At 38.0% G+C, this 20,411-nt stretch overlaps 1 long non-coding RNA gene across 1 annotated transcript in view; it reads right to left on the bottom strand.

Moving 5' to 3' along the window:
- Positions 1–20,411, bottom strand: part of LOC123611098 — an 81,467-nt gene that overhangs the window by 14,298 nt on the left and 46,758 nt on the right. The gene's annotated exons all lie outside the window — the stretch shown is intronic.

The following is a 20,411-nucleotide window of genomic DNA, read 5'->3' on the forward strand; positions in this document are numbered from 1 at the left end:
ATATACAAAAAGTAAAGAACAATTTAAGAAACAAAACAAATTCTTTACTAAGGACTTCAAAGTCCTAGCATGCTCTGGTTCCTTCTAACCTTTCTCATATCACACAAAAACATTTTTGTTTCCTATGTTCCAGCCATACTGGTCTTCTAGATGTTTTTCAAATAAGCCAAATTCCTTTTCATTTGGGAGTATTTGTATAGTCACTCTTCCTTTTCCTAAATCTTAGTACTGGCTCCTTCTCTTGTTTCCAGCCACAGCTCACATTTTACACCCTCACAAAGTTCCTTCCTGAACACACAATTTAAAATACACCACATTACTCTTTATCCCCTCACACCATTCGATTTTATTCACATCCAAACTATGTCATTCTTATACTTCCATGTTTGTTTGTTAATTGTTTACTCCCATAAGAACATAAATTCCATAGCAACAAGAATATTATTGTTGTTTCTTTACTACTAAATCCTCAACACATAAAATAGTGCCCAGCAACATAGTAAAAACTCCATACTTTTTTTAATTTTGTTTTTAACGTTTATTTATTATTGAGAGACAGACAGAGTGTGAGCAGGGGAGGGACAGAGAGAAAGAGGGAGACACAGAATCTGAAGCAGGCTCCACGCTCTGAGCTGTCAGCACAGAGCCCGACGTGGGGCTCAAACTCACAAACCGTGAGATCATGACCTGAGCCGAAGCCGGACGCTCAACCGACTGAGCCACCCAGGCACCCCTTCATACGTCTTTAATTGAACAAGTGAGGGAAAGAAGGCAGGAAGGCAGGCAGGAAGGAAGGAATATGAGTTTTAAATTTTGTCCTGAATTGTTTTACTGTTTTTACTCATAACACTTCTTGCACCAATTGTATGTTGTTGTTTTTTCCCTCAAACTAACCAATTATGATACCAACTGGACATTCTACAGTTCAATTCAATCCTTATACAAAACTGTCTCCACTTCAGATTTCAGCCATATATATTAGATCCTCAGGTTATCCACATTTCTGTCTGACTTGGCTACAAGTTTGAGGATTCTCATAACTCACCCTCCCCATTCTCCACAACATTTTATAATTTTCTAGAACAACTTATAAAACTCAGGAAAATGCTTTACTTATAATTACCAGTTCATTATAAAGGCTACAATTTAGAACAGCCAAGTAGAAGAGATACATAAGACAAAGTACTGGCGGGGGAGGGGTAGGCAGAGCTCCTGGCTCTTTTTAAGCACACTACTCTCCCAACATCTTGTGCATACAACAGCCTAGAAGCCCTCTATCTTATTTTTGGAACATTTTTTCTTTAATTTTTTTTAATGTTTATTTTTGAGAGACAGAGACACAAAGTGCAAGCAAGGGAGGGCAGAGAGAGAGGGAGACACAGAATCTGAGCTGTCAGCACAGAGCCCAATGAGGGCCTCGAACCCACAAACTGTGGGATCATGACCCGAGCTAAAGTGGGACACTCAACCAACCAAGTCACCCAGGTGCCCCATATTTTTGTAGAGCTCTATCTCCAGCCGCCCCCCCCCCCACTCTTCCTGGAGTTTCATGGGTGAGTTTCATGGCTGAGAGTTCTGACCCTCTATTCACTAGTTCTTTCCCCTGATCAGCTCCATCCTCTGGGTATCTAGGGGCTCTAAGTCATTTTATTAGTATAAACTCAGGTGTGATCCAAAGGGGCTTGTTGTGAATAACAAAAGACACTCCTATCACTCAGGAAATTCCAAGGCTTTTAGGAGCTCTGTGCCAAGAACCAAGACAAAGGCCAAATGGAATAAAACCTTGGATTGTGAGTAACTTGCTCCGTGAGTGTTCCACAAGATGAGCAAACATTTCTAATAACTTTTAACTTGATAAATGAGTGATGTCTTGCAATAGGAATAGTACGTGATGCTGAACATCACATGATCACAACCGAGTCAATGGTTCTTCTCTCTCTCTCCTCCCTCCCACCCCGTTACGGGATTGCGGGTGATCGCCAATGAAATGTCACATTTCCATGAAATCCTCAAAAGGAGGCAAAGCAAGTGTCATTGGATAGGTTCCTTGTTAAAGTTTCATGAAAAGAAAAAGATTCCATTGAGCCAATAGATAGAAGCGATTCATTAGTAATAGTGAAAGTCATGCTACACAATAACCCTCCTCTCATCTCCCTCATGCTGGCCACAAAGGTTTTCAAAGGTAAGTGAAGGTTAATGTGTTTATTTTTCTTTTATATTTTGTATTTTCTTTATTATATTGTATTACATTACAGTATTGCAATCATTTTTATATGGATATTTTGGGGTGGTGAACAAATCATCTGAGTTTCCATTATTTCTTATGGGGAAATTCGCTTTGATATACAAGTGCTTTGGATTACAAACACTTTGGATTACAATTCTGGAACTAATTACGCTTGCAAACCAAGGTTTTACTGTATATTTTTATATTATATCACAGCCCCTAAGAGTAAACTTAAATCCTGGTGTAGAAGAAGGGTCTATCGCTAAGGTAAGGACAAACTGGGGAAGAAGAATCACATGCCTCAAACCGGAAATTAAGGGTTGAGGGTTCTGGATTTCTCAATCCAGAAATTAAGGGTTGAGGAAGTGGGAGGTGAAGGGATGGAGGAGAGGAGTATAGGGTAAGGAAGAGTACAGATGAACTGCAAAAGAGGAAGCCTCCCTCTTTACAGTCTATGAGACAGGCATCAAGATGCATCAGAGATAGCCACTGGATTGTAGTGTTCAGACATGCATTCCCTGCAGATATTCCCAGGAGCTAGAGAGATAAATACTCTTTTCAGGAACCTGAGAGGTTGTGCTCATTCATTGAGGCTGAAGGGTAGGTATGTCAGTAAGTTAGTTGGGTACTTTCTAGGGTGACCAACTCGGCCCAATTTATCTGGAACTGTCCCACTTTTAAAATGGAAATTCTCCTGTCCCGGAAACCTCCTCAGGCCCAAGCAAACAAGGAAATTGAGAATGTTTACAGGAAACCACCTGATGACATCTGTGTGATTACAGTGTGATAGGCCCAGGGGAAAGTGGCGTATACAGAAACAGAATTGATGTTTCTTTAGCCTAGAGATTCTTGTACCTATGCCAACTCTTAACAATATGTGCCATAGGGAAAAAAATGAATGGAGAAAGGAAAGAAAACGCAAATAATCTCAATGAAAAAGTATATCATACTGGCACCAATGAGCCTCAATTCCTCTGAGTCGTTTTTCCAGCAATGAAGATAGAATTTATGCCAATTCACCTGTCCCCTCACACTAAGCCCCTCTTGTGGTCAATTTCTTCATGGCTAAGAGATATCTACAAGACTACCTTCTCACATCACTAGAAAATGCATTTGGTCAACTTCAACATCTTTTCCAGAGTCAAAGATACAATAAAACAGGAAGTAGAAATAGATGGATATTCCATTTTGATTGCTGATCCTTTGTGTGGGAGAGTTTCTCTCTTCTAGTAGCTTAGAAACATCTGTTTGTCCATGGTGTTCTGGGTCTTTTTTTTTTTTTTTTTTTGGTTCATTGTGATAGGCACCACATATACATGGTGTCACATCTTTTGGATTGAGAAAATTTAAGAAAATTGTTACTTGTTTTATTTCTTCTCCACTGTTTAGTCTTTCTTTCTTCTAGCTTCTAGTAGTTGATGTGGGAGCTTACAGTTTAGTGTTTCAATTTTGTTTGTTTGTTTGTTGTTGTTGTTGTTGTTGTTAACCATCTCTTTGTGTTTTTATTGTAATTACTGAGTTATTTCTTTATTTTTTATTCCAACCATGTTTCACACATTTTTATTACCATGTTTTTAAAATTTCTAAAAAAAATCTGTCTTGTTTTCAGGTGATTTTGTTTGTTTTGTCTTTAAATAGATGAGACATATTTTTGTAATTTCCAAGATATTCTATTTTCTCTTATCTCTCTGAGGAAATTATTCACAATATTTTAATTGGTGTCTTCCATTATGTCTGTTTTTTTCAATTTCCTTTTTATTTGTTATTTTACTTATTTATTCAGTCTGTTTGTGAGAGATTTTTCTCACATATCTTTCATTTTTTCTTATAATTATCTGTTTCCTCTGCCAAATTTTCTATTACTGTGAGAAAATTTTCTTGTTTTTATTACAGAACTCTTTGTATATAAAGGAGGTAAGCCTTATAGTTCAGCATGGCAACCATTTTCCTACCAATTAATCATTCGTCTTATTTGAGAACCTATATAAAAATTTAAATTTTGTATGATTAAGTTTAGTCATTGTTTATTTCAGAAGTTTTACTAATACTGAGGCAAGCCTTCTATAATCCAAGATTGTATTTTATAAAATATTGCACTTGTTTCTAAAACATTTAGTATTTCTTTTACATTTATACCATTAGTCCATCTGGGACTAATTTTGGTATAAAAAGTAAAGATTCTACTTCATTTTTTCCCCAAATAACTGGGTACTTGCCCCAACATTAATTGTGAGAAATTCACTGATGTGAAATACTATTGGTATCAGTTAGGGTTACATTTAGCTAAATATCTTAGAGATCTGATCAAAGTGATCGAATCAAGTAGATTTTTTCAGAAATCTACTTTTTAAATCAGAAATTTGAAGGTAAAAATCCTGGACTTGGTTTTGTAATGCCATTAGATCCCAGGCTCTATTCTGCTCTTTATTTCTTTATTCTAGTGGTTGCCTCATGTAATATAAGCCTGCACCATTCATCACATAAAATATTCAGGAAGAAAGAAAGAAAAATAGAGAGAAGAAGGAGAATAAAGAGAAGGTGAAGTATATTATAGATTTTATGAGTATCTTATGGATGATACTTCCTGTAAGAGAGGCTAGCAAATAAATTTTTAAAGCTATACATATTGCTACACTAAAAAAATATTAGGCTTCCATTAAAAGAGAAAAGGAGAATGGATTTTGGATACACAACAGTGGTGGGTACTAAATTGTTACATGTGGACTTGATAAATCACCTAATGCACTTGATTGCATATAAAATAATAATGCAGAATATTTTACAAAACCATTAGAGCATATGGAGATTAATTATCTATGTGAACTTGAAAATAAAGAAAATTAAGAAGCAAGGCAATTATTAACTTCAGGAAAAACAAAGAATTGTACTAAAACTCAAACATCATGGTTTACTCTTTATTTCAGATATAAACCTTGAGTTGCCTAGGTGGCTTAGTCAGTTAAGGATCCTACTTTGTCTCAGGTCATGATCTCACAGCTTGTGGGTTTGAGTCCCACATTGGAGGCTCTGACAGCTCAGAGTCTGGAGCCTGCTTCAGATTCTGTGTATCCCTCTCTCTCTGACCCTTCCCCACTTGCACTCTGTCTCTCTCTGTCTCTTAAAAATGAGCAAACATTTAAAAAAATTTAAAAAATAAACCTTGCTTTTATAATCAGAACAACATAATGGCAGCTGGGTGGCTCAGTCAGTTAATTGTCCAGCTCGTTTTCAGCTCAGGTCATGATCTCACGGTTTGTGAGTTCAAGCCCCACATCTGGCTCTGTACTGACAGCATGGAGCCTGCTTGGGATTCTCTTTCTCCCTCTTACTCTCTGCCCTTCCCCCATTTGTGTTCATTCTCTCTGTCTCTGTCTCTGTCTCTCTCTCTTTCTCTATCTTTCAAAAATAAATAAACATTAAAAAAAGAATTTTATAATCTTAACAATGTAAACACAGAAGTCTGACTTCAGAAGGGAAGAAAAACTATTTTAAATATAGCCTTTAAAATTTCCTTTTTTCCATCCTTGTTCATCCCCTGAGCTCCAGGTTACATGTATCAAGGACCCCCTGAGACTAATAACAAAAAGAAATCACAGACTCTATGAGTTGAAGTGGACTTTATATCAATTAGGATAACTCACCAGCTTAATTTTTCTCTGCATTATCCCCAACAAGTGGTTACTTAGCTTCTGCTTCAACATCTTCACTGACGGGAAGCTCACTATTTCTCCGGACAGTCCATTCAATTCCTACACAGCTCTAATCACTGCCAATCTTTCCCTATAATCAGATCAAGGTCAGCCTACTCTAACTTTGTTGTATTCATTTTTCTACTCCCTAAAGTCATACAGAATTCCTCTTTCACGAGAAAGTAATCAGCTATTTTAATACTGTTGTCAAGCTATCCACTCAAAATCCCCCCCATGTTAAATTCTTCTCCAGGTCCTCCAACCATTTTTAAATGATACGATTTCACATTCTAGTGACAATTGGATATCTTCTTTTGGATGCGCTTTATCTGGTTAATGTCCCTCTTAAAATGATGCACCAGAACAGGACACATGATTGTCAGATTAAGTGGCAAAAAAAAAAAAAAAAAAAGAAAGAAAAGAAAAAGTTTCTGAATTTTACGTTATATTAGGAGGCATCATATAAGTTTCCTTTGGGGTCCTTTTGGCAAAAGATAAGACTGTTTGTGCTTAATAAAAACTTATGGAAAATTATGAATTCTATTCCCCAGGCCTTTACCAAACACCTCTGTCCCCATTCGCTATCCACTATACCGAAAAGGTTGTAAAGTCTAGGTGTGAAGTAAGAGAGAATGAGGTCTGAGTGAGCCAACCTCTCTTCCAGGAATCAAAGAAGAATTATAAACTAAGATTTTTTTTAAAACCATCCTGAATATCAAATAACCCTAGGATGAGATCTTTTTCCAATACCCTGCCCTACCCACAAGGAGAACATGTCCCAATTTACTGGAGTCAAATGGCCAGACTGTTTCTGATCTGCAGTCTCTGTCAGTATTCTTTTCTTCACATCTACTAATTCCTCTTCCTTATATTCATTTAGAACACACTAATGGAAGTAGCCTGCCACGTGGCTTGCCTTTTTGCCACTTTTTCTCAGGAAATGTGATTAAAGAACTTGGAGTGGGCTGTTTTACACACAAATATTCAGACAGTCTCTTAGCAATAAATGGCTGTCGCTTCTATTATCTGTCTGGCTTTGAGTTCTATTATCTGTTGTGAATTGGTGCAGGGCTCTGTAAAACAGTTTTTAGGCAGCCTCATTACTCCCTTCCACACCTTCTGCTCCATCTGAGAGTGCTGCTGCTATGATTGCTGGGTAATGTTTGCCATTAGACAAGGCACATAAAAGAATCAAGCTATGACTAATTCGCTTGATGGCTGTGTGCCCTGTGTCATGCTCATTAACACCTCTCGACTCCGTTATTAGAGAGAATCACAGAGCAGATCTCAGCAGGCTCACATTTATACTATAGGATGCTTTATTTTTCCATCGGAGCCACATCCTTATCACTGACTTGTTCTGATCACGCTTACCTTCTACCCCAGGCCTATTCTACCCTGCCACACTTAACTGGGTCTTTCACTGAGTAAATAAATGCTTATGGGACTCTGTTGCCAATAGAGGGCTTTAGATTGTGAGGAAATGGGGGTCTATGCCCTCTAATGAATCATATACTCGTCTTTCTGCTGAAAAGTCATCAGAGATGTTCCTTGTGGAAATCCAAAGAGAAAATGATAACAACTTAAAATATTAAAGTATACCCAGCCTTTTTATAAGCATTATTTCCTATGAGGTTTACAACAACCCTTTATGGCAGGCTGCATAAATAGTACTCTATCATTAACTTTAACACTAGATTTTCTAACTCAGAAGAGATACTATATAAAAGAAAAGTAAGCCATCTACAATGCTGGGCAAAATATAAAGAAATAGTATTAGTTGTGTTTGACTTTCCCAAGCTTATTGATCAAAGCAGAGAGAAAGGGAGAGAGAGAGAGAGAGAGAATATTTTCCTTAGTACTGACTCACAGTGTTTTGAACCAAGACTATAGGGGCATCATACTTACCTACCTTAATCATTAACTCCAACTGTAAGTTTACATTGTAGCCATCACTAATGTTTATTGATATCTAGGTATCCTCTACCTCTGAGGACATGGAAAGCTGCACTAATCCATCTCCTGAAGTTGGACATAGCCATGTGATTTGATTTCACCATGAAAGTTGAGTGGATGTGACAACTACAGTTTGCATGTGGAAGTATTTAACTGTAGATTCTTGAGACTATAGCTTGGCTTTTCCTTTGCCACAAGAATTATGGAAGTATGTATCCATATGGAGGTACCATAAGATCTAAGCAGCCTTAAATACCGAGTTAGCACGTTGGGGACAGTTGCCCTGGAGAAACACCTAGACTTTCAGTAGAATTTGAGCACTAGACAAAATTTTGCAATGCTAAATTACTAAGATTTTGGAGTTGTTTGTTACTGTAGCGTATCTTAGTCTATACTGACTGATGTAGTCTTCATTTGCTCTAGATGTATCCTAAAATTAAGCCATTTGTAGAAATGGAAAATAAATGCGACCTAGCCAAATGAAAAAAAGTAACTGAAATTAAAGTCAAAAGTCCAATCCACTCTAAGACATGAACTCTACCAGGTACCATGCATTGGTTGTCAAAGTTTTTCACTGCACAAAGACAAACATCATATGAGGACAAGTGAATTCTGAAATCTAATTCATGCTTTATTTACCAAGCTGTGCATCATGGTTCAGAGCTGTGCCCACCCGTGGGTAGCTTTTTCCAAATCACACAAAAGTGCTTTATATGAAAGCTGAAACCTTGAACTCAGATCTCACATGTAGGATGACTTATGAGACATTACTCAACTTATCTAAAGCTTCCATTTTTTTTTATCTTTAAAATACGTACAAAAATCTTTACACTTTGATTGTTAAGAGATTTAAATTGAACAAGTTATGTAAAAATGTATACATAGTGTCCACATAAACCAACGGCACTCAAGCCTGAATAACCAACTTTGATCATTTAAAGACTCCATCAGAAAAAGTAGAGGTAATCTAAATAAGTGGTTTGAGAAGCTTCACAAATGTGAGTTATATTGCACTTGGTCCAGTGTTATGATAATATGTGTGTCCAAGTGACAAAAACCTGGTTTGAACCAGTTTAGTAAAAAAAGAGAGTAGAAGGTAATTGGTTCCCATAAACTAAATAAGATTTGAATAAGAAAAGCAGGAGAAGAGGAGAGATGAAGCTTGACTTTAGAACAACTAGAATCAGGGACTTGAACATGACCATGCCTCTCTCTTTTTCTATGTTTGTTTGTTTTTTTTTTTTCATTTTTGCTCTTTTTCTCTATTGTCACAGTCTTTCCTCTCACTGCAAACTGGATGTTCTGAAGAAGAAAACAGGGCTGCCAAAAGTTCTTGAGATTCCCACCAGAATACAAGAACACTTTCTCTCAATTACATTTCAAAAAATATATAGAAATAATTCTGATTGCTTCATCACATCAAGGACCTACACTTAGACCAATAAACTGTTTCCAGGAAACAAAAGACTCCAACTGTTTTAACTTGAGTAATATGCCATTTTTGGACCAGTAAACACTATGGACAAAGATGGGATCAAGGTCATGGAAAGTCATAGTAGTCCCGTTTAAAATCAATTGGTTGGAATGGGGAAAAAAACAATTCCTAAAAGAAATGAAAGGTATAGATTAGACAACACTATAGATGTCTTTTTTAGATAATATTTTAAGGTGAATCAGTTGGGGAAAGTGAGGATAACAAAAACAAATTCAACATTATTATGGGGAAAGGAGAACCAATTATCTCTACCATGGGTCCAGTGGCAGAATTTAGCAATGTATTTCTATTTGAATAATTATCCAGAAAGACAGATTTCCTGAGGCAGCTGAATGTTTTCCCATCCATTACCTCTCCTATTACAGGGTACCATTCACTCATCAAGAGACTTAGGTAAAGAAATCATCTAACTACATTTTCCTGGAATTCCCTTTGTTATGTGACTATACATTAGTGTTTGCCAATAAGAAAAATTCACATGACATTTTGGTAGGCAGAAATGATTTGAGAAATCAGCGTGGCCACACTGGTGGCCAGAGGTAAGTTACATAGTTGATTGAGAGTTTTATGAAACTCAAGAGTTGCAGCAATTTCCTGGTGAACTTTTTATAACTACTTTACTTTAGAATTTCAAGATGTTTCTCTGATATTTTGACTGAACCCTTCTTAATCTTCCCTTTCTCAGTTAATCCTTAATTCCTACATTAAAATAGTATTATATATTCTATATAGAATCCAATATTTTACATATTCTATATCCTACATAGAATCCAACACTCTATATACTTTATATTCTATATAAAATATTATTCCTGCATTACTTAGAATAACTGTGTTTTCCTTTCCTAACAAATTGTGGTACAGGTGGAGATCTAGTTAAATAAAAGCAAAGAGGTTCTAGACTGGTTGGCTATAAAGTACCTTCAAAGATCAAGAATCAGGGTGGATTGGGTAAAGAAAAAGATAAAAAAGGGGCACCTACGTGGTTCAGTTGGTTAAGCATCCAACTTCGGCTCAAGTCATGACCTCGTGATTCATGAGTTCCATCCCTACACTGGGCTCTGTGCTGACAGCTCAGAGTCTGGAGCCTGCTTCAGACTCTGGGTCTCTCTCTCTGCCCCTTCCCTGCTGGTGCTCTGTCACTCTCTTTCTCTCTCTCTCAAAAATAAATATTTTTTAAAAAGAAAAGAAAAAGACAAGAAAGAGAATCCATGCATTTATTGCCCAATAAAATAATACAGCAAATCCCAAGGTCCAACATGAGAGGACATACTTCCCCATAAAATACCCAAGAGTAATTTTTCCTTGTGTTACAAAGAGTAAGTGGGACAATTGGTAATTGTAAGATGAAATAATATTGTATCAACAACTTCAATTTCTTGATTTTGATCATTGTACCATGGTCATGTAAAGAATATTCCTATTCTTTGACACACTGAAGTTGTCATGTTTTGCAACTTACTCTCAAGTGGTTAAAAGAAATCAGATGGTATTTAAAAAAATGAAAGAAAAGAAAACTGGAATTCCCAACCCTACCTAGCAGAATTGAAGAGCCCACCTGTTGTGTGTCAATGGAGGCCAATTTGGGAACCCAGCTTCTACCACGACATTATAGTAACAATGCACTGCTTTCTTGCCCTTACCCCTGCCAAAGTGGAATCAGAGAAGACAAGCTCAAATGGAGGGTTTGGATAAGATCTGGTTTGTCATAACATAGTGCCCAAAATGTCCATGTTTTACTGAGAAAAAAAAAAATTCATGCCAACACCAGAAAGATCTCGAATTGAATGAAAGAAGAAAATCAATAGATGCCAACACGGAGATGACAGTGATGTTAGAATTATTTGACAAATGTTGTAAAGCAGCCATCATAAAAAGACTTTAATGAGCCATTATGAACACAGATGAAATACACGAAACAAAGAAAGTACCAGTGAAGAAGGAGAGGTCCTGGCAAGGAATATAAAATACACAAAGAACCAAAATTTTAGCACTTAAAAATACAACAACTGAAATTTAAAAATGGATAGATTCAAAGGTAAAATGGAGGAGACAGATTAATTAGTGAACTTTCTTTTTAAGTTTATTTACTTATTTAGAGAGAGAGTGAGAGAGAGGAGGAGGAGGGGAGGAGAAGAGAGAGGGAGAGAGAGAGAATCCCAAGCAGACTCTGCACTGTCAGCATGGAGCCTGACGTGGGACTTGAACTCACAAACTTTGAGTTTGTGATCATTACCTGAGCCAAAACCAAGAGTCAGGTGCTTCATCAACTGAGCCACCCAGGTGCCCCTAATTCGGAACTTTAAGACCAACAGAAATTACCCAATCCAAAAACAACAGAGGAAAATAGACTGAAAAAACAATGAGCAAAGTCTCAATAACCTGTGGGAATAAAAAGAAAAAATCTAACATTGGTGTCTTTGGGGTTCTAGAAGAAAAGGAAAAAAGGATGGGACTAAAAAATTACTTGAGGAAATAATGTCTGAAAATTTCCCAAGTTTGTCCCCCCCAAAATTAACAAACACAAAAATAACACATAAAACCTCCAGATTCAAGAAGCTGAGAAAATCCTAAAGAGAAAAACCCCAAAGAAATTCACACCAAGACATCAGAGTCAAAGTCCTAAAAACTAAAGACAAAGAAAAAAATATTGAAAGCAGCGAAAGAGAGTTAAGAGCATAACTTTGTGAAAACCACCATTCAAATTACAATGGATTTCCCAGCAGAAATTATAGAGGCTAGAGGGAAATGACAGAACATTTTCAACTGCTTAAATGAAGTGTCAACCTAGAATCCAATGTCCAGTGAAAATATCCTTCAGGGGAAAAGGGAAATCAAGACATTCTCAAAAACAGGAAAACAAGAGAATTTGTCATCAGAAAACCTACCATAGCAAAAAGAAGAAAGAAGTTCTCTAAACAGAGAATAAATGATAAAAGAAGAAATCTTAGAATATCAGGAAGAAATAAAGTATATGGTAAGCACAAATATAAAGACAAATACAAATTTGTATAAAATACAAATAAGACGATTTCTTCTTCTTGAATTTTTAAAATTATTTTTCACAATTGAAGCAAAAGTTACAATTCTGTTTAATATGGGTGTCAATGTATGTAGAGAAAATATTTCAGAAAATTATATTTTAAATGGGGGAAGGTTAATAAATACAGAGGGAGATAAAGTTTGTATACTTCACTCAAACTTGTTAAATGATGCCAGTAAATAGTGAAAAGTTATGCATATGTGATGTAAAACCTAGAGCAACCACTAAAACAGCTATACAAAGAGATAAGATTGTAAAAAACAAAAGATACAGAAAAGTAAAAAGGGAATTCTAAAAAATGTTAAATTAACCCCATAAATGGCAGGGAAAAAAAAGAAAACATAAATTTAAAAAAAACAGAAAAATGAAGCAAAAAATAAAATGACAAACATAACCCTAAGATATCAATAATTATAAAAAAATGTAATGGTCCAAATGAATTAATTAAAAGACATTGAAAGAAGAGAAAAGAAGAAGAAAGTGGTAGAAATCACTGTGCTGATATTAAAGCTTTATATATATATATATACCTACACTAATCAAACACCTCCACTATTGGTGGAAGAATAGAAACATAGATCAACAGAACAGGATAAAGAAATAAGAAATAAAGTCACAAAAAATATGCCCAACTGTTTTTTGACTAAAGTACAAAAACAATTCAATGGGGAAAAGCCATGCTTTTAAACAAATGGTGCTGGAATAATTAGATATCTATAAACCAAAAAATTTTTAGAATAAAAAATAAACTTCAATATAATCCCCACATCTCACACAAAAATTAACTCAAATCGATCACAGACTGAAATGGAAAATGAAAAACTATAAAATTTATTTAAAAAATAGGAAAAAGTCTTCAGTATCCTGGGGCAAGCGAGAATTCTTATAATTGACACTAAAAGCATGATCCATAAGAAGAAACAAATGACAAAATGGAATTCATCAAAATTAAACTTTTGATCCAGAAAGACCCTATTAGGGGATAATAGAACAAGGATACAGACTGGAAGAAAATCTTTGCAAACCACATATACAACAAAGGACCATTATCCTGAATATATAAAAACTCGCAAAACTCAACAGTAAAAACAAACAACCAAGCACATGGAAGATGTCCATCATCATTTGCCATTAAAGAAATGCATATTAACACCAGGATGAGATATCACTACACAGCTATCAAAATAGCTAAAATAAAAAAAACAGTGACACCATATGCTTGAGAAGATGCAGAGAAACTGGATCACTCATTCATTACTGCGGGGGGAATGTAAAATGGTACAGCCACTCTGGAAAATAGTTTGGCTATTTCTTTAAAAATGAAACATGCAATTACCATATGAACCAGTAATTGTACTCCTGGGCATTTATCCCAAAGAAATGAAGACTTGTAATCATTCCAAACCTTATATGTAAATGTTTACGGCAGTGTATTAGTTTGCTAGTGCTGCCCTAACAAAGCACTACAAACTGGGCAGCTTTAACAACAGAAATGTATTGTCTCACAATTTGGGAGGCCAGAAGTCCAAGATCAAAGCGTCAGAGGATCGCTTCCCCCGCGGAGGGTTGTGAGAGAGATTTTGTTCCATGCCTCTTGCCTGGCTTTTGGTAGTTGTCTGCAGTTCTTGGTGCTCCTTGACTTGCTGAAGCATCACCCCAATCTCTGGCTCCATTTTCAGGTGGTATTGACCTTGTGTGCATCCCTGCGTCCAAATTTATCCTTTCACAAGAACACCGGTTCATCTCAATGATTTCAATTTAAACTTGATTAATCCTGTGAAGACTCTATCTCCAAATACAGTCGTATTCTGAGGTACTGGGGGCTAGGACTTCAACATAGGAATTCTGGGGAGACACAATTCAGTTCACAATAAGCACCTTTACTTGTAACAGCCCATTCCCGGAAGCAACTTAGACGTCTTTGGGAAGGTAAATATTTAAACAGGCATTCTTGATCTATACCATGGAATATTACTCAGTAATGAAAAGAAAAAATGTTGATACATGCAACAATCTGGATGACTTGCCAGGTCATTATGCTAAGTGAAAAAAGAAAATCTGAAAAGGCTCCTTAACATACTGTGTGGCTCCATTTATATAACATTCTTCAAATGGCAAAATTGTGGAAATAGATAACTGATACGTGGCTGCCAGGAATTAAAGAGGGGTTGGGGCAGGAGAGAAGTGTGTGCAGCTAAAGAAGGAAAAAGATGGATCCCTGTGGTGATGAGATGTCCTGCATCATGACATGAAAATCAATATCCCAGTTGTGATACTGTACTGGGCAAAAGTACACAAGAACTCTCTGTGTTTTTTTCTTACAACCGCATGCCAATTTAATATGATCTCAAGATGAACTTTTAACCTAAAGAAATAAAATGTTTTTTTTTTTAAGTTTGTGCTGGTTTTCCTGCATTATTGTAATCAAATGTGATAAAAACAGAAGACTTAGAAAATAAAGAATAATATGTGGAGAAACATTTTCAAATCATTCGTAATCCAACATAAGGTTGGATTGTTGTTTCTATTTTTTGTTGTTTTTTTAAAAAAAAATAATGCTTTTTTTATTTTTGAGAGACAGAGAGAGAGAGAGAGACAGAGCACGAGCAGGGGAGGGGCAGAGAGAGAGGGAGACACAGAATCCAAAGCAGGCTCCAGGCTCCAGGCTCTGAGCTGTCAGCACAGAGCCCGATGCAGGGCTCAAACTCACGAACTGTGAGATCATGAGCTGAGCCAAAGTCAGACCCTTAGCTAACCGAGCCACCCTGGTGCCCCAAGATTGTTGTCTCTAAAAAGTAATGAGTTACAATATGTATGTAAACTACATGACATCTGGGATCAGCCTGCCGCTTAAAGTGTAGGTAAGATTGAGTTAAACGCATCCTTACTCACATGTCCCTTTCAGTGTCCCGTGAAAATCAAAACAGTTTCCCCAGATTCCTGTGCTTGCCTGGAGGTAGGAGTAGAAAGTGTTTCAACCTCATAGATACGTGTGTTTCTAAAGTCCTTCTTTGACAGAATCAGTTCCATGTGTGAATCATTTGCCAGATAGGCTCATGACATTTTCAAAGCTGCAGCCCAGCCCCTTCCGTGAAGCTCCACTCTCTGGAGATATGTGTGTCCTTAGTGGGTTTTACCAACCATCAAAGAAAGGTGGCCAAGGAGAGGAGTACATCGCACCAATGAAACACATTCAAATTAAACACCAGTTTCCTTTGCACTAGTAAGCCTTGGCTTCACCCACAAATGGGTATTATAACTGCCCACTTTTCTCCTGAGGCCTTCAGCCTTATGCCACCTTTGAATGTCCTGTCTTTTTCCTCTTCCCCCCTCACTTTTCTCCCCCAATTCCCAAGTCCCTGTTCATCATTTATTCAAAGGAGTTTAGCCTTCTCTCTTGTTATCTTGGTTCTTGGTAGCTCAGAACCTCTGAGTATCACTTTCTCACTAAGCAGCTTGTCAAGGATTTTTCTAGCCCAAGATATTTTCTTCCTTAAGAAAACTCCTTGTGCCATTTGTTAAGAAAACCCATTTATTTCCCTTACCATGCACTTTCTCGGGGGATATGGGCTAGCCCTGTGTCAAGGGACATAGCTAGAGACAGAGAGGTGATCAGTTATCCTGATCTTTGGTTTCTCTGAATCATTTCTAACATTGGCCTCTTCAAAGTTGGTTATCTTTGGGGGAACGAAGGCATCACAGCAGTAATTACACAAAATATAATAATGCTAATAAGGATATCTGTGGCATTCTTCCTTCTTTCTTGTTAACCAAACCCCAATATTGCCTGAGCAGCAATATGCCAAATTCATTGGATTAATCACGATAGGTACTACAGGCTAAATTGTAGTCCCCCAGAACTCAGACCATGTTGAAGTCCTAATCCCCATTACTTCAGAATGTGACTACATTTGGAGAGAGAATCTTTAAAGAGGTAATCAAGTTAAAATGAAGTCATTAGGATGGCCCCTAATTCATTCTGACTGATACCCTTATAAGAAGAGGAGATTAACACCTAGTGTGTCACATAGCGGAATGACCATGTGGAGACACAGGTAGAAGACAGTCATCTACAAGCCAAGAAGAAAGGCTTCAGACAAAAACAACCCTTCTAACACTGATATTGGATGTTGAGCTTCCAGAAACATGAGAAAATAAATTTCTGTCGTGTAAGTTCCCCAGTCTGTGGTACTTCGCTATGGTAGCTCTAGGAAACTAATACAATGGGTCAAAGTCAGTCATGGAAATTTGTTTTTATTTTGCATATGGCCTAGCTATAGAAAATTAGATATAACAAGAAGTCTTTTAGGACTTTCAAAGAGGCCTCCTATGTTGCGCTTTAGATGTTATTCTAGGAAGACATGATGCTTGGAATGGTAACAGCCATCTTGAAAGCATGGAAGAAAGAAAAAGGAAATTCCACAGACATTGATCTTAACCTTTGACATTGATGAGTTGCTGACCCAACGCCAGAACTGCTAATCTCTGGACACCTTGCTTTGAAACTTTTATTAATAAATCTGAATCCTTTGAATTAGTTTTGACAGGGTCACTCTTTTTTTCAGCGAAAAACATCAAAACTGTCACATTTCCAAGCGTTACATTCATTGTTTTCACATGAAGTCAGTTCAATCCTTTGTCTGAAGTCTGGAAGACTCAGTCTCAGAGGTAATATTAGTAAAGCAATCAGAAGAATGACTTTCATCACTTTAGAAAAGTAGAGGGGAATGAACTAGAGGTACAATAGGAAAATGCCATTGTATTTAAATTGAATCTAAAGTCATGTGGTAGAAAGTATCCCCTTCCTAGCCTTGTCATACTAATTCTTTATTCAAGAGACCTTTACTGAGTGCTGTCTACTTACACTGCGCTTGGTGCCATTTCCACTGAAAGGGATATTAGGCTTATTTATACTTTTTCCTGACTCTGGTTCAAGATTGTTTATTGTGTATATGGAGACTAAATATTTTAGCCAGACCCATTTGGCTGACGAATCGGACCAAAGGGGTGAGGTCAAAGCTGGCCTGTTGCCTTTGGCTCTAAAAGCAGCCAGGCACTGTCCTTTTCACTTTCTGCCCCACGCCATGATAGAGTCCACCTTTCAGAGGAAAAGCATCAGTCCCATCAGGAAATACCCGAAGAAACAATGTCACATGGCCCTGTGAGTCGGGAACCGCCTTGGGGAAACTGTGCAAAGTGAGTGTCTGCTCCAGGCAGCGGCCCACAGGCACAGGCTGCTTTCCAGAGGGCAGTACAGCTCGTGAAAGCATGCTGGCGCCACTAAGACATGGTCAACTGCCACTCTCCCAGGAGCCTTTGCTGCTTCAGAGGTGGGGCGGCAGCTGACACAATTGGTGGCGAGTTCAATCATCCTTCTGAACCAAGCAATTCATGGCTGGCGTCTGGAGGGGAAAGTAAAATAAGCCTTGGGTTTTTGTTTTTGTGCGTACGTGTGTGATGACAGCCAAGGAATCCTTATTTTCTTTCCAGGTGCCCAATAACTGAAAAGCCACTACTGAGGGTGCCAATGCTACCATCTCGGTATTGTTGTTGCCCCACTGAGGGGTGGGTAGGGGCTGGCAGTCAGACAGACGGTGCTTTAATTGGTCTCCTCCTGGAAGGGAAAGAGCCAAACGTTTGCGGGATGCTTCTTGGAGCCAGTTTCAGAGTAATAAAAGTGCATCTTTGATACACAGAGAGTTTATGTTCTTCATAAAAATGCTAATTGCAATCTTCGCAGAGAGCAGTGGCAAGAATGCTTTTCCCCTTAGGCTTTTCAATAGGGATACGGTTGTGCTATGTGGGTGACCTTGTATTCACTAACTAGGGACAAGGCTTCAGTCCTCTCCGCAGCCTTTCGAAACCTGCTGTAAGGATTCCATCACTGCGCGTCTGAGACCATTCAAACTCTTTTCATGGAAAACTGGAAAGCGACCTATTTGTTTCTTTAAAAAAAAAATCTCTTAATACAAATACACAGAGGGAGCTTAGAATATTTTTCCCTCAGTGAGTATGTTTTTCCAAGGTCAATTTGGAGGTTCTTCCTATTTGGCTGAGAAAAACTGGGGCCCCGGTAAAGGCATCCACAGCTCTCTCTCTCTGTGGCTTGGAAACCTTCCCCACCTACAGATGCTACAAGAAGTTGCTGATGTTTTTCCAGGGCCCCACTGTTTGCTTCTCTCGCTACAGAGAAGGAAGACAGGGTGATGAGTGAGGTTTTATTTGTCCTGCAGGATGACTCATTCAGCAAGAGTTTCTGACCCAGAATTCTCATCTTTCTTTGCTCTCTCCATCCCCAACCCCCAAGCTTCTTTTATATTTTGGTCCTTGGGCAGGTTTCCATTGACCTTCTCTTGCCATCCTCTCCCTCAAATCTCAAAAAAATAATAAGTTTTTTTTTCTTAAGTCAAACTTCCCACAATTGCATTCAATTTACTCTGGGAACTCGTTTAAAGGGCAAGGGTTTTGAAATATGATCAACAAAATAATCAGTTCTGGGTTACATTAAATAGCATCCTTCCAGACTGACCTAAGACTTGAGAGGGAAAACAGCTCCCTCCAATCCCTCCCACCATGAGCTGGACTCTATGTCTCAAAAACTTTGTATTGAATGGTTCCCAAAATGATGTCTGCCTTTCCAACAGGGAGAGTGCAAAGTCTTTCTCAGAACCCAGTCTCATCTTTGGCCCAGCTGCAGGCAGGTGTTACTAAATAGCCTGACGCTCCTCTGGTGCTCACAATGTCTCCACAGCAGACATTCTGTGCTCTCAGGAAGGCTGGTCTTTTTTTGAAAAGGGGTGGGGTGAGAGGGACACTCAATGTAAGGGAATCAAAACATAGTAGACTAACCGGACCAAAACATTACAGCATCTAACCAATTTTCACTGCAGCCACACAAATCCAGGAGACCAAATATTGAAATTTGCCTTCATAAGATCCAATTTCTAACATCCCTGCCATCTCTTCTAATTCATTATAACATGTACAAGACGCTGTTCTTTCAACTTTGTCCTTCCCCATCTGTAAACTGGAGAGACAAAGAAGGAACACAGAGCAGTGAATTCTTGTGAAGGTACCACTGTCCAGCTGTATAATACCCTTTTACCCAGGTCACATACTAAATAGTCATATGGAACCTATCTGTTCTGTGAATGTGGCACAGTCCAGACCAAGGAGCCAGGGTTACTAGGAGCTTCAGCAGACTGCAGCTGACAGGAGGTAGTCTCTACCCCAGGCAAGAGGGCCCAAGGCCAGGAGAGATCAGCCAAATCAAAAGCAGTGTGTAGGGAAAGCAGGGCTTTTAACTCAAGGAAGATGTGCTACAAACACCACATTTAGATCACGGCTAGTGTCACAGAACCACATGTTCGCAGCCAGATTGATCAGTATCAAATGCTCCGATGTTCTAAAGATATGAGTGAACAGGTACCTAAGGGTGGAATGAGGGGATGGAAAACAAGCTGGTGAACATGTTACACCTCAGCGAGGACTGAAAAGATCTGGCTAGAGATTTTGAATTCTGCACTGATGAAGGTGTCTTCTATTAGCCAAGTAAAGAACAGCTGGGTGTGGTAAGGTGAAAAGAGGGTAAATACAGGAAGAAGGAACCATGATAACAAGATGGTAGTCAGCATGGTGTGAGGGAGAAGCACAAGACTATATAAATGAGGAACGAATAAATGGCATGAAAGGAGTAGGTGACAGCAAAGGGCATTGATGACATTTGAAAGGGATGGTGACACAATTAGATAAATATGGCAACAGTATGTTGCAGGATTTTGGGAGAGTAGGAAGACAGAGAAACCTGTGACTTACCCTGTTTTCCTCCTAAACATCCTGTTTTATAATTAAATTTTTTTTTCATCTCTGTCATTATTTTTTTTATTATATGAAATTTATTGTCAAATTAGTTTCCATACAATACCCAGTGCTCATCCCAAAAGATGCCCTCCTCAATGCCCATCACCCACCCTCCCCTCCCTCCCACCCCCCATCAACCCT

This window comes from Leopardus geoffroyi, chromosome C2 (assembly GCF_018350155.1).
Source record: "Leopardus geoffroyi isolate Oge1 chromosome C2, O.geoffroyi_Oge1_pat1.0, whole genome shotgun sequence".
Lineage (NCBI taxonomy): Eukaryota > Metazoa > Chordata > Mammalia > Carnivora > Felidae > Leopardus > Leopardus geoffroyi.